The sequence below is a fragment of the Bactrocera dorsalis genome, chromosome 1 (genome assembly GCF_023373825.1).
Source record: "Bactrocera dorsalis isolate Fly_Bdor chromosome 1, ASM2337382v1, whole genome shotgun sequence".
In the NCBI taxonomy this organism is placed as follows: Eukaryota; Metazoa; Arthropoda; class Insecta; order Diptera; family Tephritidae; genus Bactrocera; species Bactrocera dorsalis.
In genome coordinates this window covers 16,498,050-16,523,816 of record NC_064303.1, presented here as the reverse complement: position 1 = coordinate 16,523,816, position 25,767 = coordinate 16,498,050, and the positions used below count along the sequence as shown (strand labels likewise).

Sequence of the window (25,767 nt, the reverse complement as noted above, 5' to 3'; positions counted from 1 at the left end):
TAGCTACATAGTATAACATTTTTTCTTCTTTCTGACAATTCGTGGATTCTTTCCCAAAAGATCATATGGTAGTCAAAAGAGGAAAGGTCGGGGCTATAAGGTATATGAACTAAAAAGCGTTGTCATGATGGAAAATTATGCCTTAATGCCTTAGTTCCTCATCAATAAACTTCTTTCGTCGGCCAGGATGAAAAAAAAATATATTGTCACGGATTTCTCGATAAATCGTTTACCTTGTAACTCACCTTTGAAGTCGAACACTAGTTTCATAAATAAAAGTCCAAATTTTAAGCCTCTACACTTCCTTTTAATTATAATTGAAACAGTTTAATTTTTATTACTCGTTATTCGAGTTCACAGTTCGTACCTCCTCATACTTGGGCAACGAAACATCTATTCCATTGTCATCGATTGGGGAAACAGGTTCGCCATATTACACTTCCAATGCCGTTCAGCAGGCTGGATAAGTGCTTCCTCCATAACTCTAGTATGCTCCGAGCATAAACCATTAGATCACCACTTTGGGTTTTACAAGAGTATGCTCCGGCCTTAAAACCTTCCTTTAGTGGCCGCATCTTTTCGTAGAAGTTTCGAGCATTACATCTGTCGACCGGATACTCAAGCTGATCAAACTCACGCATTTCGACCTTTTTCTTCTCTTGTCTGCATATGCGTTTCCCTCTTCCACTCTCGGTATCTATCCCACCCTCCACGTGTTGTGTTCGACCGCAGCATTTCGAAGTGGGCTCTCTACTTTCTTACCACTACGACACGACAGTCCATAACGTACCAGCTGTTCTTTCGCCCTTTACGAAAACCAATGGTTTTGCAGTTATACGTAAGGTACTTGAAAGGCCGTCGCACAGTTCCCTTATGCCGAGTAGCTGATGAATTCTATCAAAGAACCGGAGTGCAAGTCGAGTATAAAGCCGTTTCGCTGTCGATTGTGATAGTAGCTTCTCGACGTCGTACCCTTCTTGTGTTTGTTCTTGGGTAGCTGTGATGTCAGCCTTTATCTTTAATTGGATATCAACCAGCTGAGCATGAACATCTTCACAATTTAGGGAGCGGACATTCTAGATGCAAGCATAGTCCTTATTACATTTGCAGTGGTGGTCTTTCAGCCGAGGCTGTTGGTTCTTTAATATTGGGTTTGGTTTCTACGTGGCGAATCCCAAGCCCAGCGAACAACCTCGCTAGGCGAGTAGTACAGAGTTTTATAAACATGTATGTATGTATGTATATAGCGAGCCGGTTGTTTTAAAATCGACACACGTTCGCAGTGGGAGATCTTTAATCTCAGGTAAAGTAAAAAATAATGCATCCTTTAAAACAGTAGAAATTCTCGACGAAAATTTTATTTTCCTTTACTTACTTTCATAATTAATTTCTTAAAAAATATCATTTTCCATTATATTTCATTTCGTTTTTCTGATATTACCACCATATTCTTAGATATATTTGTCATGTAATAAACAATTACATAAGTACCATAGTCAATTTATTAACCCTGCATTACTAACCTCAAATCATGTCGCATGGTTACTAACCATGGGTCTTATCGACCCTCATTTGTATTATCTTTTAAAATCGTTTAAACTTATAAATTGCTAAAACGTATACGTCTTTTAGTATATTGTAGTATTTTATTGTTAAATTTATAAAATGATGTGTTAAAAAATTAGTTTATATACTTAAATTGAAATTAAGTTTGTATTCATTGCAACATAGCTAAAAAAGTGAAAAAAAGTTATCCAGCTAGATTCCGCATAAAATGATAAGTTTTAAAGATATTGACTTCAAATAAAGTGCAATTGAAACCTGAAATATGAAAGTAAAATGCTAAAAAGAAAAATTGGAATGACTAATGTAAAAATTTTTCAATTATGTAATCTAATCGACCCAGGGTATTTTTTAAAACAATTTTTTATGCATAATATTTTACATGATTCTTATTCTTATTGTTTATAAACGTTTAAATATGTAGAAATTTAGATTACACATATATCTTGCGTTAAAAAATATTCTTTATTTTTTGTTAATTTAAAAAGTTTGCGTGTCTGGGTCGATTCGACCCTAAGGTTAGTAATGGAGGGTTAAGTACCGTCAACGTGGTCACTGTAGCCACCGAGGGGTTAAACTTCAACACTACAACCAAACATACCCTCCATTCAAAGTTGATTATGTGAGCACGTGAAAACAAAGCGCTTATGTTGAGAATAATTCCCAAATGCAACATTCTTTGCGTTTCGTTAGCATTTTGTTTGCTTATGCCTACCGCGTCACTGATTGCCTTTGAGCGTAGAAGGCCAAAGGTATAGGTACAGCGGAATTGAAATATATTTAGGTAGCCAGGTACATATATGTACATATACTTATGTGCAGCCAAATGCTGAGCATGCGCAAGCTGCGTTATTTGCCTTCTTTACCTCCCATATCTTTTTTCTGTTTTTTTTTTTTACATGAGGTTTCTGCTCTCCGCAGTTATGAGTTTATACTCGTACTTACATATGGAATTTCTCAACATTTCACTTACCTTGCCGACTGCTTTAATTTGACTCTCAGCTGTCTGCCGCTAGGCAATATTAAATGAATTACGGCATATTTACATACATTTGTATATATGTACATACATATGTTTGCATATATTTATGTTTTTACTTTCAGTCACGCTTGTGGTATTTACTTGTGTTATGTCAAGACAGTAATGACAGATTATTTTTAATAAGAGTTGTCAATTTGTGTTGGCATTACAACTGATATTTTTAATTAATTTGTACACTGGCCTCACTGGCAGACTTGGATATGCATACTTATGTATACCATATACATATGTATGTATGTACATTGCAAAATTTAATAAATTTACTTAAAATTCTGTGGATATATTTCCATGTATTAAATATAAGTGCTTCTACATACTTACATATGTATATCCACTGATACATATGAATATTCTTATAAATACAAATATATTAGGGCGAGCAAAAAATGTAAGCATAAATGAAATTTTCAAAAAATTTAAATATAAGAATGCACACCTAGTGATAAATTAAAATAAATATACATATATATTATATAAAGTTTGGGGCCAATTCAAGATTTCAAGTGTAGCTAGGTCCTTTTCACCTGGTCTTTCCAACAGAGTGGAGGTCTTCCTCTTCATCTGTTTCCCCCATTGGAGTGTTTTCATCCATTCGGACGACATGACCTAGCCAGCATAGCCGTACAGCTCATCGTTCCATCGACTGCGGTTTTCGCCGTTGCCAAAGCGCAAAGGACCATAAATCTTCTGTAGAACCTTTTTCTCGAGAACTCGTAACGCGGACTGAACAGATGTTGTCATCGTCCATGCCTCTGCACCATATGGCAGAACGGGGTGATCAGTGACTTGTAGAATTTGGTCTTTCTTTGTCGAGAGAAGACTTTACTTCTCAATTGCTTCTCACTTCAAGGTATCCATGGAAAGAGTTATTCTATTACTTACATCTCGAATTATCTTCAGGAGTAGATTGAAGAAGTCGCACGATAGCGTGTTGCCTTGTCTGAAACCTCGTTTTGTATCGAACAACTCGGAGAGGTCCCTCTCATACTTATGTTTACTGCTAACCTCCATTTACGCAGTGATTTGTAGTAATTTCGCTACTAATGTTTGAGAGCAATGAAAAGGCATAGCCATGAGGTAATATGCAACACCGATAGACGTTTTGGAAAGACTTTCACACTATTTGTGAATTGATGATGCTTCTACAATAAAAAAGTAAGGAAGGGCTAAGTTCGGGTGTCACCGAACATTTTATACTCTCGCATGATAAAGTGATAATCGAGATTTCATTATCCGTCATTTACCTATCATCATTTGTTCCTAATGTATATATTATACAGAGAAGGCATCAGATGGAATTCAAAATAGCGTTATATTGGAAGAAGGCGTGGTTGTGAACCGATTTCGCCCATATTTCGTACATATCATCAGGGTGTTAAGAAAATATTATATACCAAATTTCATTGAAATCGGTCGAGTAGTTCCTGAGATATGGTTTTTGGTCCATAAGTGGGCGACGATTTCTTCCATTTTTGAACTGTATATGGAAATGCCTGAAGGAAACGACTCTTTAGAGTTTGGTTGACATAGCTATAGTAGTTTCCGAGATATGTACAAAAAACTTATTAGGGGGCGGGGCCACGCCCACTTTTCCAAAAAAATTTCGTCCAAATATGCCCCTTCCTAATTCGATCCTTTGTGCCAAATTTCACTTTAATATCTTTATTTATGGCTTAGTTATGACACTTTATAGGTTTTCGGTTTCCGCCATTTTGTGGGCGTGGCAGTGGGCCGATTTTGCCCATCTTCGAACTTAACCTTCTTATGGAGCCAAGAAATACGTGTACCAAGTTTCATCACGATATCTCAATTTTTACTCAAGTTACAGCTTGCAGGGACGGACAGACAGACATCCGGATTTCAACTCTACTCGTCACCCTGATCACTATGGTATATATAACCCTATATCTGACTCTTTTAGTTTTAGGACTTACAAACAACCGTTTGTGAACAAAACTATAACACTCTCCTTAGCAACTTTGTTGCGAGAGTATACAAATATATTCAGAGTTTTGACATTGTTCGTTCAACGGAGCTGTATCTTTATTTTCACGTACAGAATTTTCCTCTGACAGTATTTTCCAACCAAGTCCCGTCTACAATCACAATGACGCATTAAAAAACTTAGTTCATGACAGGAATGATAGAGACTATGCCTATATTTTTGCCATTTCTTTTTCGGCTTAAGCTGTACCCTTTTCTACGTTGCCTCTTTTCATCATATAGCCTAAGTACTTGTGTGTTGCAATCTTGTTTTCTATCATTCTTTTGACGACATAACCTTTCAAAGCGTAGAGTTCCTAATTTAATGTTAAATACAGTCGTTGAAATTGTTCACTCATACGATATATTGAATAATAAGAAGTACAGTACAGGAAGAAACAAAGCTAAGTAATTAACATAATTTCCCTGCAATTTTATTCGCTTTATGAACAGATAATTCAGTGATCTACTTCTTTTCCACATAGTTTTCACAATTTCTCCAGTAAGTGTTGTCAGTACGGGTTTTGGTGACCGGATTGCCTTCATGGGTTCTTCAACGCTTACTACATTTTCCTCTCCGGCGATCCGAGAATCAGTATTCTGTTCATTAGACAAAAGTAAAGTTCTTAGACAGGGCATTACCACAATTGAGGTTCCATAACCTCAAGTATTTATTTCTCCTCTTGCTGGCGATGTGTCGAAGGCAAAAAGATGTATTCAGAGAAGGTACGGAAAGTGGTGTTTGTATAAATTGTCCATGAAATATCACTAGTGTAGTATAGGGCAATTAATGATTTTCAATGTGTCAAATAGAGCTCTTATCATTACCGAAGAACTATGGACTACCAGGTTATTTTAGCAAAAGTCTACTCTGCGTACCCTGTACGCTCAAAATTACTCAAGGAAAGTATGATCGCCATAAAAATAGCATCAATCTTTTTCCATATTATGTTTGTATGGGAGCCCGTTCACAGCTGAATCGGCGGACGCTGTGAAGCCGTTGAGCTTAACGTTTCCCAGTTTCCCCAATTTCATCTGATTGGAAGCGAATGATTTTCCTATGTCATCTTGTTTTTTTGGCGTTCAAAATTTGCACTTTCAGTGACCTTAGCAAGTGCTGGTCATCAACCAGCGACACCGAGATTCTTATGACCCGGAATAAACAGCAAGAGATCCTTTGAGGTACTGGTGTCTGACTAGACACTGCCCAAAAAGTTTAAAAGCGGTGCGGCTGTCACCACTTCCTTCTCTACCGCCCGTTTTTTGCCAATCAGATACTAAAATATTTCGGTAGACACACGTTTGATGAACCTAGCAAAGTAGCTAGGATTGACATTAATCGTCTTAATAATTTTGTGGTGAGCTTAAAAGGCATCGTATATTTATGAGGATCTGGTGATCCACTTTTTGGGAGTTTATGCGTAACTCAAAGGAAAAATATATGTCGAAGTTCTATCGGTTGCGGTCCAACTCTACGTAGGAGTGAAAAAGTTACCTCCAAAGCGGAATTTTTAACCGAATGGACAACTAACATACAATTTGTCTCGCTTTGCTCGAAACGACGAAAGCAGGGGGTATGTCAGAATGGACGCCTTGCTTTCTCCGCCGTGCTTCTCTCCTATGTATGTATTCTCTCCATATGTATGAGAGTTGCTCAACGTTTTGCTTCGCTTTGCTTCGCTTTGCTTGGCATCGATGTGAACGACATCATACAGAAGCATACATTGAACTTATCTGTCCAAACAAACCCCTGAAGTAAAGCAAAGCAAAACTTGTGTATGAAGCCTTAAGAGCTAGTTTATGACAAATCTGACACTAACTTTATCTATAACTTTAACTTTAACCTTATTATAATCTTCGTCTTCATCATCAGCGTACCAAGGACAGCTTGATAATTTTCTCAGCTCTTCACTTCTTGAATCCTCTGGTTGTTTCAGTATCTCTTTCAAATTTTGTCGAATTGGCCTTTGAAGGATTTTCATTCTTAAAATGTCGCTAATTTAAGTTCGGTGTTATAACTGTATATGTATTCAGATAAGATTTAAGAGAACTTCTCCGGATTCTAACGAAACTTAAGTCATTATTCACGTCCATTACCTTCGTTCGAGTTCTTATTTGAAACAAAAGATAGTAAAAGAAAGCTGAAGATATACTTTAGTCGATTTTTCAGCTTTTTAACAAAATTTTATTTAGTCAACTAATAAAAGATCATTAAAATTAATAGTTTTTTTTTTAATTTCAGAATTGTCGCAGTTCTTGTGGTGGATTCGCATAAAGGTAAATTTTACTTAATCAACTTTGATCTATCATAAATTTTGATAGACCCAGACAGATTTTAATTATTTCCTTGTAACGTGTTTCCCTTGAAATATTTTGGTAATTGCAATAACCCGATTCAGATTACTTTATTTCTGACTTGACTTTTATGGTACGCAAGCTTAAAAATAACAATTATCTGGCAGCATATCGCTGGTAACAATCAGCTGTTACTAATGTAAACAAACTTGGAAACACTTCATACAACATTTTATATGTATATTTTAAATTAAACTAAAATTTTTTTAATAGATTTTTAATTTTAAGGAAAACAATCCGACAAATTTTTTATTAATATCTCAGTGAACTATACAAAGCGAGCGCTAATTCTGCACTTAACTTTAAGAAGTTAAATAATTCGAACTTATTATCAGTCATGTGGCAACGCTATCAAACGGTTAAGAAATGTTTTCATTGATAGCGAGAATTTACCAACAACACGAAATTTACTTGAACAGAACACTTTACACTGAACACTGTATAATTTTCTTTACAATAATCAACATAACAACCGCAGAACAAAAATTTCTCATTTCCAATAGCAAAATGTTTTCGAATGTTTTATATGTCAAACATTTATTTACGCACAGCTGGTTAAACCAATCGTATGCAACAGTTTGAGAGCTAAGGCAGACTTCTAACAAGCGCTGTATAAACAATACGCAACATGTATTCATCTCACTCGCGCACACGTTTGCCTGCTTTGAAAAGAACCACCACTAAATGTCACAGCAAACAGATAAGGGCAAAGAATTCCCAACTACTGTCTGTTTTTTCAGTTGACAAGCGCGTTGTGAATTTTTGTGTAGTTTTCGTTTATCCTCCGTTAAAATTTCGCGTTTTCAATCAAATAACGCCATTAAAATTGCGTAAAATTAGTGCAAGTGCGAATTCGATGTGAAATATAAGCGTTAACGTAAGAAAATCGTGAAAAACAACGCACGTGGGCGTTAAAAACAAGAAAATCCAGTGTGGCTGATTGGAGTGAGGCGGCTTTTCCAATTGGTAACGTCCCCACTGGCGGTGCGTGTTGTGCATGTGTGTGCAGGCGAGCGCCTGTTTTTGACAGCTAACAAAAATCGATTTGTTTACATGTGAAATATAAAGAATTTGTAGCATTTTAATTGCAGCAAAAGCGATTTGAAGAAAGTTTGCAGTTTTGCAAATGTACAAAAGTGCATAGAAGTGTAGCGTTCATGAAAATTTCGGTAAATAACGGCGTTTAACCGGCGTGTTGTGTTGTTTTTGTATAGTGGCTGCTGACCCCAGCCGGCACAGCGGAGCCACTTGCGACGCTGACTGTGACTGCGCCGTCGACGTCCGTGTTTGTTTGTGTAAATAGCTCGCGTTTGGCCAAAATTGCAGTTATATGCAGTGAATGCAGTTAAAATCTGCCATTGCAGCGTATTTTGCAAGAAATCCGCTAAATTTTAGTGCAATACATAATATAGTGTAAAAAAAAAGGATTTCAACTCGCAATTTGTTGCGTTGACGCCTTTGGCCAGCAACAAAACAAGATTTACCTGGTGTGTGGCAGTAAAGTGTGGTGCGAGTAGTGCGTGGGTGGGTGTATGGTCGCCACCAAGCAGCAAACCTCGTTGTACAGATGTATATAGTGTTGTGCAAGTTAAAATGCTGAAAATAGTATCGAATAGGCAATTTAATAAAACCAGTTTGATAAAGTATCGCTCCGCAGCGAATTTTGTGTTCTCAGATTGTGCCACTGCGCCCCGTTTAGTGTGTTAAATACATTAAATCTGTGGTTTATCAAAAAAGAAAAAAAAAAAGGGTCGGCTTTAGTATACGATCCCACGATTTCAGGGTTAAAAGTGGTATGGTTGGATAGAGCTGATGCTCCAGATTAAGAAAATATATAATTGTTGCCGCCGCAAACTTATAGTTTTCGAGATATTTGCATTTAAAGTTGAAATTTTTGCAAATTTTATCTTGCAATTTCTCGATTGCTAGTAATTATTTAATTCATATTATGCACTTTTTATGCACTTATACTTCATTACATTGTTTCTACATATTTTTTTTCCAGTAATTATTTAGTTATTTGCTTAAAATAAGCATTTTATATTTTACACAATTTTCATTTCATGCACAATAACAAAAGTATTCCGTGTTGACAGATAATAAGTGTTGCCATAATTACACATTTATCAAACGAATAAAAATGAATAAAAAATAGGACTATACCCCAAATACATAAATCATTGCCCTTTTTCTTGATATATCAAGATTTTTGATACACCCCGGTGTTGGATCGGCCAGGGTTATTTTTTTGAAGCGCGGCCGAAGGCCGCCAACGCGCAAAGGAGTTTTACTTAAAAACAACCTGATACACCCCGGTGTTGGATCGGCCAGGGTTATTTTTTTGAAGCGCGGCCGAAGGCCGCCAACGCGAAAAGGAGTTTTAATTAAAAAAAACTTGATACACCCCGGTGTTGGATCGGCCAGGGTTATTTTTTTGAAGCGCGGCCGAAGGCCGCCAACGCGAAAAGGAGTTTTACTTAAAAAAAAATTTGATACACCCCGGTGTTGGATCGGCCAGGGTTATTTTTTTGAAGCGCGGCCGAAGGCCGCCAACGCGAAAAGGAGTTTTACTTAAAAACAACCTGATACACCCCGGTGTTGGATCGGCCAGGGTTATTTTTTTGAAGCGCGGCCGAAGGCCGCCAACGCGAAAAGGAGTTTTACTTAAAAAAAAACTTGATACACCCCGGTGTTGGATCGGCCAGGGTTATTTTTTTGAAGCGCGGCCGAAGGCCGCCAACGCGAAAAGGAGTTTTACTTAAAAAAAAAACTTGATACACCCCGGTGTTGGATCGGCCAGGGTTATTTTTTTGAAGCGCGGCCGAAGGCCGCCAACGCGAAAAGGAGTTTTACTTAAAAAAAACTTGATACACCCCGGTGTTGGATCGGCCAGGGTTATTTTTTTGAAGCGCGGCCGAAGGCCGCCAACGCGAAAAGGAGTTTTACTTAAAAAAAAAACTTGATACACCCCGGTGTTGGATCGGCCAGGGTTATTTTTTTGAAGCGCGGCCGAAGGCCGCCAATGCAGAAAGAAGTGGGACGCGAATGGACTAATGTTTACCCTGTTTTACCTTTGTTGAATTGCAAATAATCATTATGATCCTTTTATTAAATTATTAGATTAAACATACTTATAAGCCCTAAAACTTTTTTTATTACAATGGAAAATTTATTTCAGATGGTATTTGTTTTCTGCGTTTGAGTTTTTATGTCCATTCTTATTCATTTGATAAATGTGTAATTATGGCAACACTTAATATCTGTAAACACGGAATACTTTTGTTATTGTGCATGAAATGAAAATTGTGTAAAATATAAAATGCTTATTTTAAGCAAATAACTAAATAATTACAGGAAAAAAATATGTAGAAACAATGTAATGAAGTATAAGTGCATAAAAAGTGCATAATATGAATTAAATAATTACTAGCAATCGAGAAATTGCAAGATAAAATTTGCAAAATTTTCAACTTTAAATGCAAATATCTCGAAAGCTATAAGTTTGCGGCGGCAACAATTATATATTTTCTTAATCTGGAGCATCAGCTCTATCCAACCATACCACTTTTAACCCTGAAATCGTGGGATCGTATACTAAAGTTTCCCCAAAAAAAACACCACCGTAAGTGTAGCGCGCGTTTTGTGTAAAATTGTTTCATTTGAATCGCAGCCCACACGTTACATACTTAAGCGTGTATGTATGTACATATGACGGGCACAAAGCCTCAGTGTTAACATTTTTCGTGGATTATGCTTTGTGTTGTTTCAACGCCGGCTGTGTTCTACGTGTGTTGCAGCAATATATTTTGATTATTAAAAAGGTATGTACTTACGCAGATGTGTGTAATCCTACTTTGGTGCCATAAATCTGTTTCCACATAACAAAATAATAGTTTTTGTCTAATCCCTTGTGATCTACCTATCTCTGTAAAATTGGAACAGCTATGTCTAGTGCCATTAAAAGCAAACATCCTTTTAATTGATGGCATACACCCGTTTTCCAAGCGAACTATGTCGTTATCTTATCAGTTTAAATAATTCAACTGCTTGGAAAAGTGTGTGCCACTAAGAATAACAACATAAACTAACACATAAATGTGTGTGTTTACGCGATAAAAAATATTGAATTATGTTATCATAACTAAATCAACATTTTATTATATTGGGTTGTCAAAAAAGTCTTGCGGTATTTTTATTGAATTTTATTTATTTTAATTTTATTTTTTTATTTCTTTTATTATTTTTTTTTTATTTTTTCTTATTTTTTTTATTATTTTTTTTTATTTTTTTTTATTATTTTTTTTTATATTTTTTTTTATATTTTTTTATATATTTTTTTTTTATTTTTTTATATATTTTTTTTATTTTTTTATATATTTTTTTTTATTTTTTTATATATTTTTTTTTTATTTTTTTCTACTATGCCGGTCTCTTTCGACCAATTCAGCGATTTTATCGCAATTTTCGAAGACAGGCCTTCCGGAGCGTGCGCATCTTCGACCACCTCTACACCAGAATGAAAACGTTGAAACCATCGTTGTGCGGTGGAAATGAAAACTGTATCGGGCCCATAAACTGCACAAATTTTTTTGGCGGCTTGAGATGCATTTTTGCCTTTATCGTAGTAGTACTGTAAAATATGCCGTATTTTCTCTTTATTTTGCTCCATGTTTGCGACGCTATAACTCACGAACGACATAAAAGAAACGACAATCAATCAAACACGTGTTAGCGCGTGAAATGAGCTTTCCAAAAAGGTATAGCATGACTATAACTAGCGAAAATACCGCAAGACGTTTTTGACAACCTAATATTATAAGGTTGTCAAATGTCTCCCTTCCGCTTTTTTGCTCTTTATTCAATGTTTTATAAAAAGTTCTACAGTGATCAGATTTAGTTCAAATATACGCCGTTTCGGTTGATAATCTGTTTTCATCTAGACGGCAATTTCATAATACCCCCCCTCGTAGAAGCCCCTCTCCTTATTTGCGAAGAACTCGGACAGTCACGTTTCACAAGGCTCTTTTGAGTTCAACTTTACCCCAACATGCGATGGATGCGATAAAACCTCCCATACGAGCTCCCGTAGCTTCTGACGAGTCAATAACGAGTGTGTGGTCTGGCGTGATCCTGGTGGAACACTACACCCTTCTTGTTGGCAAATTATGGACGCTTCTGGTCGATCGCCTGCTTTCAGCGGTCCGGTTGTTTGCAGTAGACGGTAGAATTAAGCGTCTGGCCATATGGGAGCAGCTCATAGTGGATATTTCCCTTCCAATCCCACCAAACACACAGCAAAACCTTTCTGGCCGTCAATCCCGGCTTGGCCACTGTTTGGGACGATTCACCGGCCTTCGACCATGACCGTTTTCGCTTGATATTGTCGTATGTGATCTATTTTTCGTCGCCCAGCACCATCCGCTTCAAAAATGGTTCGAGTTCGTTCCGTTTCAGCAGCGTATCGCAGGCGTTGATTCGGTCCAAAAGGTTTTTTGCGTCAAATCATGCGGCACCCAAGCATCAAGCTTTTTTGTGTATCCAGCCTTCTGCATATGGTTTAAAATGGTTTGGCTACTAACTCCCATCCTGTGGGCGATGCCACGAGATGCTACATGCCGGTCTAACTCGATGTTTTCCATGATTTGATCGATATTCGTCGTCACAGGTCTTCCGCCGGCTGGCTTAACAATGGTGTCGTTTTCACCCGCTCTGAATCGTCGAAACCATTCCTCCGCAGTTCGAAGTGATAGAGTACCATCTCCCAAAATACCATTAATCTCACGGAACGTTTCTCTAGCGGATTTGCCTTTAACGAAGGAAAACTTTAAAATAGCGCGAATTTTGGCGTTACATGTTACACGTCTATGACTGTTGAACGCAATATCCAAACCAATCATGCATAGCGTCGTTTTGTAGGTTATGTCAAGGACTTTCAAAGATGTATAGTATTGCCAGATACGAGCTCTGTATCGCTTTATACATAGTCGCGAAATTCAAAAGACAAAAAGGCGGAAGGAAGATATTTGACAACCGAATACTAAAATCTAACGAGCGGAACATAACCTAGAAATTAAAATATATATTTTTTTTGAATTTTCATTATTAAAAAATGTAAAAAATATATTTATCTCATGATAACATCAAATTTCTGCTTATATTATATATGTTTTAAAAATTATAATTATATAAACCACAGATAAAAATATGTCAGTAAGAAATAATAATCTGTCATTAGACTGCGTTTTATTAATAATTTTTGCAATTTATGCAAATGGTATGTGATACAGTCCTAATTGACATGTTGCCCTTGCAAATTATGTACGTGCTTAAATATACATACATACATATGTAGTTTTGTGCTATGAAATATTATCTAAATTTAAATCAAACATGATATTCATAACTAACCGCATTGGTTAGATTTAAATTATAAAATCGACCACTCAATTAAAATCAATTTCATTCACTGCCGCAAAAAAGCACTTGCATTAAATACAATTTCCATTTTTACTGCACTTCAATTACATATTCGTGGTTAGATTTCGGTGCACCGTCAAAATATAAAAAATTTACAGCTATTGAAAAATGATGAAAACTATTAAATTACCTTAGATATAAATTGGTTGGAAATATGAAATTTGCATACAAATGTGTCAAACATTTTTTTTCGCATAATTCTTGTTGCTCAATTTATGTTTCTATTTAATTTTGAAAAAAAAAATATTGCTGCTAATTATGCAAACAGATAATACTACTTAGAGAAATGTAAAAATGTGGATTTTGTTAGTGATAATAAATGCCAGTATAGTAGTCAAGTTTGATGGAATTAATTTATTTTTTATTTCTTAAATATTAAAAATTGGTTGCCACATTATCTGAGTGAAAAGTGCCTTAAAGTCTAAAATATTAATTCGAACAAAAAACCATAATTTTTTGTCATTATTTCAACGTTTCAGTGAAGAGAATTGTGTCTAGTAGACTAGCTCATTAGTAGTTGAGTTAAGTCCTTAATGAAAAAGTGTAGACAGTCCACCAAAGCACTTAATAAGTTTAGTAGTTTTTGAAACGCATTCCGATATTCTCATAGCGGGTTTGAAAATATTTTCATATTGATATTTCCCGTGTCTAAAATTGTAAATAGTATATTGTTTTGTTATTCGGATTGAGTTTCGGATTGGTTCTATCAGAAGCACTTTTCTCTTAATAAAATTTTGCCTGCAGAGAACTGTAAAATTTTACATTTGTCATTTTCATCAGGTTGTTTTCGGCGCTTCAAAATAAATAATCCAAACAAACCTAATCTTAAATTCCAGAGTTTTTTGCAATTGATGGATTCATACACTGAACAAGAAATGTTAAATTTATAACACCTTGAAGGAAACGTCGGAGACCCCATAAAGTATATCCCCATATAAATGATCAACTGATCAAGCTAAGTAGATTTAGTTGTTGGAGCGGCAGAATTTTGCCGAATTTACTCTTCTTAGCCTGATAAAAAATCCGAATTCGTCTCGGTCACGTAAACTCGACTTGTGTAGGTTGGATTTAGTCAAGACCGCCTGTCCGTCCGTTCGTCTGTATGTACACAAGCTAGCTGTTGTAGCGAGTACCTAAGGCATGTTTAAGAGAAAGTGTAGAAATCAACTGTCTTCTATAACACTTAGCGGTAGGATTAGAAAAAGAACTGTTTCGACGGACCAAACGGAGAGAGGTGTTAAGTGAGTGGGCTTAGCGGAGAACTCCTTGTTCGCAGGATATATTTTGTATGTTGGCGACTATTCTGGATAGGCAGGAGTTTAATGTGCTATAGAAAGAAGTTGTGCTTTATTCTTTCTTATTTCATACAACAACCCGAGCTCACGCTCTGCGAAGGGTGGTACTTCGACTCCAAGGACGAATCTGAAAAAAATTCCCAACAGAAATTGCTTGGAGTGGAGTGAATTATGTTGCTCAACCGGCAGCAAGCGGGATGTATTCGTTCGACGACGGATATCAAGAGACATCCTGTGATATTCCGCTATGTGGTGTTCTGAGTTATCTGTATCGTCTTCAGCAACGCAGTTCTGCATTCGATTGATTGCTTTCTAAGTGGCCAGAAACATTTCTTTGTACTTCCGCCAAGAGCTGCCGCGAAGAAGTACAGTCTTTCAAATGTAATATCCCAAATTTTTGAGTTGTTCACTGTCGGGGTTTTAACGCCATCTACAAAAAAGTTGGAAGTCAAGCCTATATTCCTTGAAACTCCGTTTTTTCTTTTCAACTTAAACTTTTTTGGCCTAGAAATAGTATTAAATTCTTTTATGGAAAGCGTTTATATATTATAGCTTGAAATGGGTTACCTCCAAATTAGTTTTATTACTTACCGCTTTAAACAGGGTTAGATCGTATAACTCTTTCCGGGTAACTGCATGGATCTTCAGTCCGGTCTGTTGAAATCGAGTCAATTTATGAAAAAAAAATGGCGTAAGCTACTTTGGTCTAATGAATTTAAGATAAATATGACAGGTAGCGATGGAAAAGTTTAGGCTCACTGTCCGAAGAATGCTGAAATGAATCCCCGTTATGCGACAAAAAATTTAAAAAACGGGGGTGGTAATATTTTGATTTGGGAATGTTTTGGGTAGTACGAACTTAGAGCGCTCTTTTAGATTCGGGAAATCATGGACCGTTATCACTACCTTGGACATTTAGAAGATGTACTGCCTCCTTAAGCCGAATGAAACTTGCCTTTAATTGGGCAGTTACGGGATGACTTGACTGCAAATTCTATAAAAAAAAACGAAGATTGTAAAGAAAAAATTGATACCCATTAAATCACGAAACTTCAATCATATTATTTATAACTAAGTTATGAATAATGTATGTTTCATCCACTCTTTATACTGGTATCCTCCAAATCATCTTTTACTCACATCAAAAATAAATCTCCCTTTGGCAAAGTAAATACAAATCCCAAAAATAAAACATCTACTAATGAGCCCTTGTCTGCTATCAGTGATATTTGCATAAATTACAGTTATCCCTTGTAAGTTGGCAAATAAAAACTGATTGCACATAATAAACTAATGAACCACCAATCTTTATTATTTTTCCAAATAAACCCTTTTCGTGGAAGACAAGCATAAACGATAAGAATTTGCCACAACAATTAGTTGCACAAATCAATTGAGCGCAAAATCGAAATGCGATGAAAATGTAAACATCATTAAGCACACACACACACATACACAGTTACGTACAAGTGTACCATAAACGTAAGAATTTAATTTGTGAAAAGGATATCAAGTAACGAAAAGCAGCAACATAATAAATATGTGAGAGTGGCTAAAGACAAATAACAATACCCATAACAAATACTTGCATGCATACATATATGTATGTTTGTGTGTGTGTACAACAATACAATGAACTGGAAAATAAGAAAGAGTACACGCACAACAAACCAGTGTCCGAAGACGAGGCGACTGAATTAAAATGCGGCAACTCATCGTACAACTGTGCACTTTTCCCCAGCAAATTGGGCCCAATTGTTGTTATTGTTTTTTTGTTGCACTGACTGGCTACTCCTTTACTTGGAATGCTTTGTTTTCTTTTTACTTTTCCTTCTGACCATTGACGAAGTTCCGTTCTGGTAATTGCAAGCAAGTGAGGAAAGTAAATATGAGACGTTGCAGACAGGAGATCCTTAAAATATTTTTCACCACTTTCATACATATACATACATATATAACGTTTTTTGTTTACTGTAAGGTAGCGAGTGAGGTGTTTAAAGCTTTAATTTTTTTTCTTGCTTGTATCGGAGGGGTTATTTTTGTTGGAGTTTAAATGACCGAGGTAACTTAGCATGCAATTCTGATTCAATCTTTCACAAGAATCCTGTAAATTTCGATGAATTTGTTATATCTCATGGCTTGAGGGATACAAAGCTGAGACCCATTGTTCTCAAATTGCAAAATCTTGCCATCAGCAAAAAATTATACTCAGATTTGATATTTTTGGTCATAATCATGAAGATCACATAAAGGACTGCTGTCCAAATGAGTGATAAGTCGACCTTATAGGGCATTTGCAGAGGTTATAAGTGGGCATATTCATTGTAGTTGCTCTTGTTGTTTTACAAAGTTATTTTATTATTATATGTAGAGAAGTGGAAAATCCATTCAACAAGTGTCCAGTGTCGAATTTTTAACTAGTTTATATACTTAAGTCTATACTATCATATAATATGATCTATGCATAATGCCCTAATGACTAAAATTATAAGATCAGGTCGCCGATTGCTTTAGAAACTGACAACTGCTTGCAGAGTTCAGAGCTGAATCCCTACAGTTCTACAAATAGAACTCTGTAGGTACTCTATCGTTATCTTTTACCGTCTTTACTTGCCTACTTATTGTCCTTGTTCTAGCCTTACCTAAGATCCTACACTGTGTAAAGAGCTCTTACCATGCGTCGATCGTTAGACGGCTTAAGTATAGCACAATTAGCGTACCTTTTCTACAAACAAAGTTTTCGTTAACCGATATCATAACAACTCTATTAAAGAGCCTTACACTCTAGCCGTAATAAAAATGTCATTACTTTAGGATCTCTAAGATGAATGGCGCATTTGGAATGAAGTTGTGGGATAAGTTCTTGACCGGACATATGATACATATATCCGGCTTAATTTTGTCTCCGTTAACTCAACTAAATTCGTTTCTACGTCAGCTGGTCTGCTCAACCCGAATGGATCCGGATGTTTAGCCGGCGGAGGGCTGTCAACTCGCCAGTATTCATCTTAGTTCTTCTTTATAGGCGTAGACAACGCTTACGCGAATAGAGCCGAGTTTATTAAGTTCATCTAAGTTGCTTTTGGAATTTCTGTCGCTAACCAAAAATAAAACAACTCAACTATTGGGAGCATTCCCTAGATTTTCAGTTGAGAAGATAACATAGCACCTTGTAATCACTTGAGATCCTCTATTAGTGGTTAACGTACTCATTATGAATTTGAGAAGAAAAAAATCGACGAAATTAATGTCCTTAAATCTAGTTACCAGACTAAATATTTCGTAGGAAATATGTGGAAAAGAAATGCTCTCCACCGAAAAAAAAATTCTTTAACTCTAGAAATGAAATTTCTTATCTCTACCGAAGGACTTCTACTGAAATAGGTTGTGAACTCGAAGAATTTGTTTCTTTCCAGAGGGAAGGATCTTTTCTACTGAATTAAATTGTGGACTCAAGAAATTTGTTTCCTTTGAACAGTGGAGCTTGGTCGCAGAAAGAAAAGGATCTCTTGGGCGTGATGGCATCATGTAGACCTTGTATAGTTGATCCTCATAAAAAAGCTTTGAATTTTTGGAGATAATAAATTCCTACTTTTACTCGGACGAGTGTTCAAAGCATATGGATAAAGCTCATAATCGATCCTATTGACAAAAATATTGGCACAGTCGACATTCACACACTACTCTTGAAGTGAATTTCTCAACACAATTCGCCATAAGCAATATGAACAGGTAGACATCACCTCGCGCCAGGTCTGGACTGTGGTATAAGGTGGATGCATAAGAGCCTCCCAATCGAGCTCCCGAAACTCCAGGTACTATCGATTTCGGCAGTCAGTCATTGTCCTTATAACACTGGTACTTTTTCAAACAGTCCAATCGCTGATATTTTTCACGTCCGAATTTAGATTTTGGTCCTGCCAATACCACCAAACACATAGCAAAATGCTTCGTACCGTCATCCTGGCTTGGCCACCGTTTGCTCTGGCAGACCAATTTTTTTTGATGTTGACGTAAGGGACCCACCCTTCATCCACTTCAGGAATGGCTCGATTTTGTTGCGATTCAGCAGGATTCACAAAGGGTGATCCATTGCCTGTTTTTTTTTTAATAAAAAACACAAAAACTTCAAATTTAATGTTTATTATCCTTTGAAAGTATATTTTTTGGCATTTATTTTTTTAAGATTACCTCTTTGAAATGTTGGCCTCGGCTACGTCTTACATGGTTCATCCGTTAAGTCCAACTTTCGACAACTCGTTCGTGCACTTTGACTGGTAACCTGCGAATGACACGCGTGAAGTTTTGCTCCAAGGCCTGAATAGAAGCTGGATTGTCCATATAGACTTTAGATTTTACATACACCCACAGGAAAAAAGTCTAGCCGTGTGATATCACACGATCTTAGTGACCAATCGAACAGCTCAAAACGTGAAATCATCTGCTCACCGAAGCGTTCTCTCAATAAATCTATTGATTGATGCGATATGTGGGAATTTGGAGCCGTCTTGTTGAAACCAAATGTCGCCGAGATCACAAGCTTCAATTTCAGTCATCAAAAAGTCAGTTATCATGGCGCGGTAATGATCTCCATTGACTGTTACATTCTCACGGCCATCATTTTTGAAGAATTATGTACCGATGATTCCACCGGCCCATAAATCACACCAAACCTTTTTTTTCTGGTTGAAATTGCAGCTCTTGAATTTCTTTTCGTCTTGGAACTTTTCAAGACCCCATATCGCGAAGCGATGTCGCTTGGGAAGGTCGAGCAGCTTCAGTTCTTGCACAAGCTGTATTTTATACGTTTTCAATTTAAGATCTCGACGTTAGATGCGCTAGGTCCTTCCTTACGTGAGTCCTAGTTACTGCGAATGGCGTCGAATCCATGGTCTTCGTGTACACTCTCAGCTACGGCTGCTTATTCTCTTGATCTCTACCTCTACTTGGATCACTCGTTAGAATAAAATATCTCGAAGCTTTGTCGTTTACTTTTGAGGTTAAACTTTTCATTCATCCCAGTAATGTTGCCAGCCGAAATATGAGTGTATCCGGAGTGCGTGATGCTATCCATTATACCACACCACTGTAGAGTTGAAATTTACTTTTATTAGATTTTTTTTTTCAAATATACGTACAGCAAGGGTTAAACAACTACGCTCCACTGAGACATTGTAGCGCATATTGCAACATTGTAGTTTCAACTTTTTAGTAATGTCATGCTAATTTCCATATCCCGTACAGAAATCAACTCAATTAGTTCATAGTCGTTTTTCCTCAGCTAATTTAGGACATTTCTTTAAAGTACACTAATTCATTTAAATTGCCAGCAAATTAGTCAAATGGCTGCATTGGCGCACTAGATTCCCTAAAGGTGGCTACAAATGTACAGACATATACAAATGTATGCATCAAAAGATAATAGAAATGTGCTTTCTTTTTTGTTTAGCCATTTTTTACTCCATTAGAATAGTTACATACCCCACCCGCTACTTCCAGCGCCCGCCGTCCTAAAGCTGCTTGCGCACTTTGACAGTCTAATCGAATGTGGGGCAAAACATTGTTTGTGGTCAGTTGTGTCTGCTGACTGACTTGTACCATATGCGCATATGCCAGCTACAATGTATTGCAGTTGTTATTGTTGTTGCTTTACAGTAGCAACATGCAAATTAATTGCTAACGCGCTTAGTGCCGTCAACGACCACAAACCAATCCACAACTACCCCGGCGAGGGAATGACAAGAGTAGCGTAAAGAAAAAAGCTACATAAAAACAACAACAAACACTACTGGTTGTGGGTGTTGTTATTGTGTTTGTTGTTGTTGCAATGTCATATAGTTGTCCAGCTGCGCTTGCGAACTGGCACGCATGTCGCTAATTTCTATTACTTAAGTCTCAACCGTGGAGAGAGTCCAATACACTTTGTAGCAATTTATAAAAAAATAAGATAGAAAAGAAGAACCGTTAACTTTGGTTGCACCGAAGCTATAATATGCCTCACATGTGCTATAATCTGTGACATATTTTAGGAAGATATCTTGTGAAAAAAAAAGTTTTCCGAACAAAGACTCATCGGTTAGTGCGTATGACAGCTATATGCTATAGTCGTTTGATCTGAACAACTTTTTTCGGATATTGTAGCGATGCTTTAGATAATAATTTATGCCAAATTTTGTGACGTTGCCTTATCAAATAAAGAACTTTTCCATAAAAGGACTTAAGTTTGATCATTCGGTTTATATGGCAGCTATATGCTATAGTGGTCCGATCTGAACAATTTTTTGGGCTATTGTACAGTTGTCTTCAAAAATAATCTTTACCGAATTTCGTGTAGATATCTTGTCGAATAAAAAAGTTTCTCCTACAAAGACTTGAGTATGAACGGTCAGTTTATATGGCAGCTATATCCTGAAATGATCCGATACCAGCGAATTCCGACAAATGAGCAGCTTCTTGGGCAGCAAATAACGTCTGCAAATTTTCAGAAAAATATCTCAAGAACTGTGCGACTAACTCGCGTCTTTTAAGACATACCAGCGTAACTTTGTCAGGCTCGTCCTTTATATGTTTGTACATATAATTAATAGGGTCTCCGCCGATTGTTACAAACTTCGTGGCAAACTTAAAGCACTCTGTTCAGGGTATAAAAAAAAAGATTACAACGCTTACAACACCAACAACCATTACGACTATTGTAAAGTACATGTAGACATGCCGAGTTAGCAACAGTTGCCAATTGATGGTGGCTTGTGGTGTAGCAGTGCGAGGTCTGTGCATAATGAAGCGCTCTGCTGTTGACAGCTCGATTAAGTGCTAGCAATTATACAGTTGTAACTTTAAATTTGTTAATTTTTTATTTTCTAAAATTCCGCTTTCCACACTTTGCTATGCTGTGTGTTGGAAAAAATGTTGTAAATATTTCTACAAATTGTTTACGCTCGTTAATTGTTGAGCGCTGAGCGTGCTGTACTGCTTTTGATGGATTGGTATATACATATGTACCTAAAGCGTTATTTAAGTGCTGTATTTGTAGGCAATACAATATTATAGTTGAGAATTGTAAAAATATTAATTTCTAATGGAAAAAATCCCCCTGAAGTAGTTTTTGTTAAGGAAATTTTATGTTCTACAAGAATCTGCATTTTTTTTAATTTTATCCCAAACGATTCAAAAGTTATGGAATTTTTAATGAAAACATAATTTTGTATGCTTTATTTGACAACTTTGCATGCTCTCAATGTTTTTATCTATATTTGTATAGGTTCATCATAACCCTTAAATTCTGTATTAGGTTTTTTGGCTCACTATATCCTTGCATGCAATGTAGCTGTATAGTATCTAACTCTCTGCTCTCTTTTGGATCACTTTTTCGTCGTTATAAGATAAGCTGGCCTTTTTCTTCTCATCTACTTTACATCGATAATGATTTCGTCATATCTGTGTCCACAATTTTCGAACACTTGCTCAAACGCAGTCATGCTGCAGCTCACACTGCTCCGTATAGTAAACAATCGGATGTCTTCGAAATATGTAATTTTGAGATAAATTAGTATGTAAATTTGAAAACACTCTCGGCGACATCGCCCAAAGGGGTTAAGTCTAGCAAAGGGGTAAGGATTAAATATCAATTCGCCAAAAACAACCGTCGTCCCTTATACAAAGCGAATATCTTTATAGATCCTAGGGCCGCAGGCCAAGTATCATCAGGTGACTGTATACAATCATCAGTCAGTTCTATTGTTATTTATGGAGCAGTTGCTTGAGCGTCTAAAGCTACGCAGTGTTCGGTAGGATTTTAACTATCGGAGCTGCGTTTGCGCTTCAGGGGTAACGGGCAGTTGCTCAATCGCATCACTTAAAGTCATGCTGAAGCTCACACCACTGCACCTAGTGATCAAAAAGGCAGGAAACATACCATACTTCTTATGGCAACGGAAGGGTATGATAAATGGAAAATAATGCCGTTCCAAGAAATGAAGGCGTTAGGCGAAGAAACACTACTGGCCTTCCTTTCAATAGACGGTGTTACGAAAACTGTAAACTTCTTAAGGAAGTTTAATCTAGTCTTGGCACTAAGTTTGACTGGAGTGATTCCATACTTGACCTACTACTGAGACGCAGCATTAGTACACTGATGGCTCGCAGACATCGGAAGATATTGGTGCAGGTATTGTGAGACCGCATTCCAAGCTTTCCATACTCGGGATATTTTCCAATCAATCGTAATTAGCATATCGCCGTGCTCAGCGATAGACAAGAAGCCCTAAAATCGATCTCAGCCTATATCGCTATTAATTCAAGAGTTCGTAGGAAGGCTGAACGGTCTATCTGTAGAGGGGTAGCCAGCAACAAACTGGCTGATGAGCTAGCTCGCTCTGCGGTAGTTTCTGAGATGATGACACCAGGACCCTGCCATGCGGTGGGGTCGCAAACCATAAAGTAACTCCTTCGCACAGAGGAGAGAGTGAGTTCATGCTCCCCAGAAACAAACCTACTAGTCGCACTCCATATAAGACACAGGCAGGCTCAAGAAACACTTGTCCAACAGGGGAATGGGTTGTTCGATTTTGCTTCCATCGACCGGAAACTCCCGAGCGTCTTGCGTTCTGGCAATGGACCAATGAACTTCGCGTGTGTTTAGCAGCATTTGCCACAGTTGTAGCGGTTATTACTATTTTGTGATAGGCTCAAAGCGTTTTGTCGATTTGTAAGGGTCTTATGATCTATTATACCAGCTTTCTGGGCTGTCCAAGTGAGATCCCTGTTAGGACGATCGTTTTCTACCGCTATGATGACATCTTGGTGTTGGAAGACTTGATGTGTCAGATACACTAAAATCAGAATCGGGTATCGCTATGGATTATCCTCAATTTACTTTATACTATTATGGGTACCAAAGTGTATGTCTCTTACTGACTGAGATGATGCCTATAAAGTCGTATGATCAAGAGTCATCCATCAATATATACCTTGGGAAATTGATAGACCATTGCCATTATTTTATATACCCAGAATAGGTTATATTAATTTTCCAAGGCTGTTTGTGACACCCACAAGGAAACCTCGGAGATCCTGTCTGTAGAGTATACGGGAACTGGTCCGTCATTTTGTAAGATATCGATTTGAAATATTGTACACGTTCTTTTTTCTCAACGAAGCTCATTTTTTGGAACCACCGATATCGCCGGACCACTATAGCATATAGCTGGCATACAAACTGAACGATCGGATTCAAGTGTTTGCATGAAAAACTCTTTGATTTGACGAAATTTGGCAAGGATTATTGCCTAAGGCAATCATATAATTTTTGAAGAAATTGCTCAGATCGGTTGATTAAGGCACATACAGTGGCGGACAAAAGTCTACATACACCCCCTGTTTTCTTCGATGTGAGAGTACAAAAACTTTTTAGAAAAATGTGTTGATACAGTTTTATTCTAATATCTATTATAATAACAATTAACTAAAAAAAATCATTATTTAACATAAAACAACAAATTTATGGAAGAAAAACTCAAAAATTGCTTTGACAAAAGTCTACATACAGTTCTAATCTCCTACTTTGTACATTGCAATATTAACAGTAAGTTAACGTTAGCCTTTTTCTTTTATTTCAATATGTTTATTGTTTGATATTTATTGAATTTAGTTGTGGTTTAAACATTTCAATAGCTATAATGGCTCCGCGAAATGAAATATCAATTGATGTAAGAAATTTGGTGATAAAAGAAAGAAAAGAAAAAAAATCATATGGTGAAATTTCTAAAATTTTTAACTTGAGTCGAGCAACAGTACAGACAATTCTAAAACACTTTAAAAATAATGGTTCCAACGAAAATAAACCGCGCAGTGGACGCCCAAAAAAACAATCTCGTAGAGACGTCAGCCTGATTCCCACCGAAGTAGACCAAAATCCAAAAGTAAATGCTCCAAATATAGCCGAACGCGTAGTAAGTACATCACAAATGAGTATCCAACCAAAAACAATAAAAAAAAAACTCTAAACGATAACGGATTCCACAGTAGAACACCACGGAAGAAACCTTTTATTTCTGAAAAAACCGGAAACTTCGTTTAAAGTTCGCAAAAAAACACAAAGAAAAGGAAATGGATTTTTGGAAAAAAGTTTCATTTACAGATGATTCTAAATTCACCCTTTTTGGTAGTGATGAAAGGGCTAAAATTTGAAGGAAAACTAACGCCACGCTTGAACCGAAGAACGTAGTATAAATTGTGAAGCTCGGTGGCGGCAGCGTAATGGTTTGGGGAGCTGTTGCGGCCTCTGGAGTTAGAAAGTTGGACTTTATTGAAGATGAAATGGACGGTACTTATACTTAGTCTCTGTTGGAACATAATTTGAGGCCTTTGGTGGATAATTTAGGGCTCGGTTCCGGTTGGATATTTCAACAAGATAACGATCCGATGCATGCGGCGCAAATTGTCAAGGATTGGTTGCATTATTATACTCCAAGTGAATTAAATACACCACCTCAAAGTCCAAATATGAATATTATTGAACATGTATGGGAGATTTTGGAGCGTAGAATTAGAAAGAACCAAATTTCTAGCTCTGCTCTACTCTAAGAGCGCATATTGGGACCTTGGAACAGCATTACATTTGCAGCGTTGACAAATTTAGCAGAATCAATGCCACGGCGTCTTCAAGCAGTTATAGATACCAATGGGGACCCAACTAAATACTAAAACGTCTTAATAACTAGCATTTTTTACAGTTTTTCGCACTGAACTAAGATATTTTTGTACTGTATGTAGACTTTTGTCAACACAATATTTGAGTTTTTATTCTATAAATTTGTAGTTTTATATTAATTAATGGATTTTTTAAGTTTGTTGTTATTAGAAAGAAGATTAGAATAAAACTGTATCAACACATTTTTCTAAAAAGTTTTTGTACTCTCACATCGAAGAAAACAGGGGGTGTATGTAGACTTTTGTCCGCCACTGTATGTAGCTGTCATACAAATTTAAAATTAATTGGGATTAAGCAAATATATAAATTTTACAAAATTCTCTATAGATTTCTTTATTGTC

At 36.7% G+C, this 25,767-nt stretch overlaps 1 protein-coding gene and 1 long non-coding RNA gene across 10 annotated transcripts in view; one reads left to right on the top strand and one right to left on the bottom strand.

The window, feature by feature from the left end:
- Nucleotides 1-25,767, top strand: part of LOC105229710 (tyrosine-protein phosphatase Lar) — a 907,083-nt gene that overhangs the window by 100,445 nt on the left and 780,871 nt on the right. For 7 of the 8 annotated variants that reach the window (XM_049458872.1, XM_049458887.1, XM_049458865.1 and 4 more), the window contains exon 1: nt 10,557-10,764. The gene's annotated coding sequence lies outside the window, so the exon portion shown is untranslated. Of the gene's footprint in view, nt 1-6,830; nt 6,866-10,556; nt 10,765-25,767 lie in introns of those variants that run through there. The other variant, XM_049458860.1, reaches the window with a different exon arrangement.
- Nucleotides 8,975-10,550, bottom strand: LOC125778966 (uncharacterized). 2 transcript variants are annotated; one of them, XR_007423059.1, is made up of 2 exons: nt 9,808-10,550; nt 8,975-9,713 (listed from the first exon to the last, which is right to left on the bottom strand). It is a non-coding gene; the product is annotated as an uncharacterized LOC125778966 (long non-coding RNA). The 2 variants fall into 2 exon arrangements; XR_007423058.1 differs by having other exon boundaries at nt 9,903-10,550.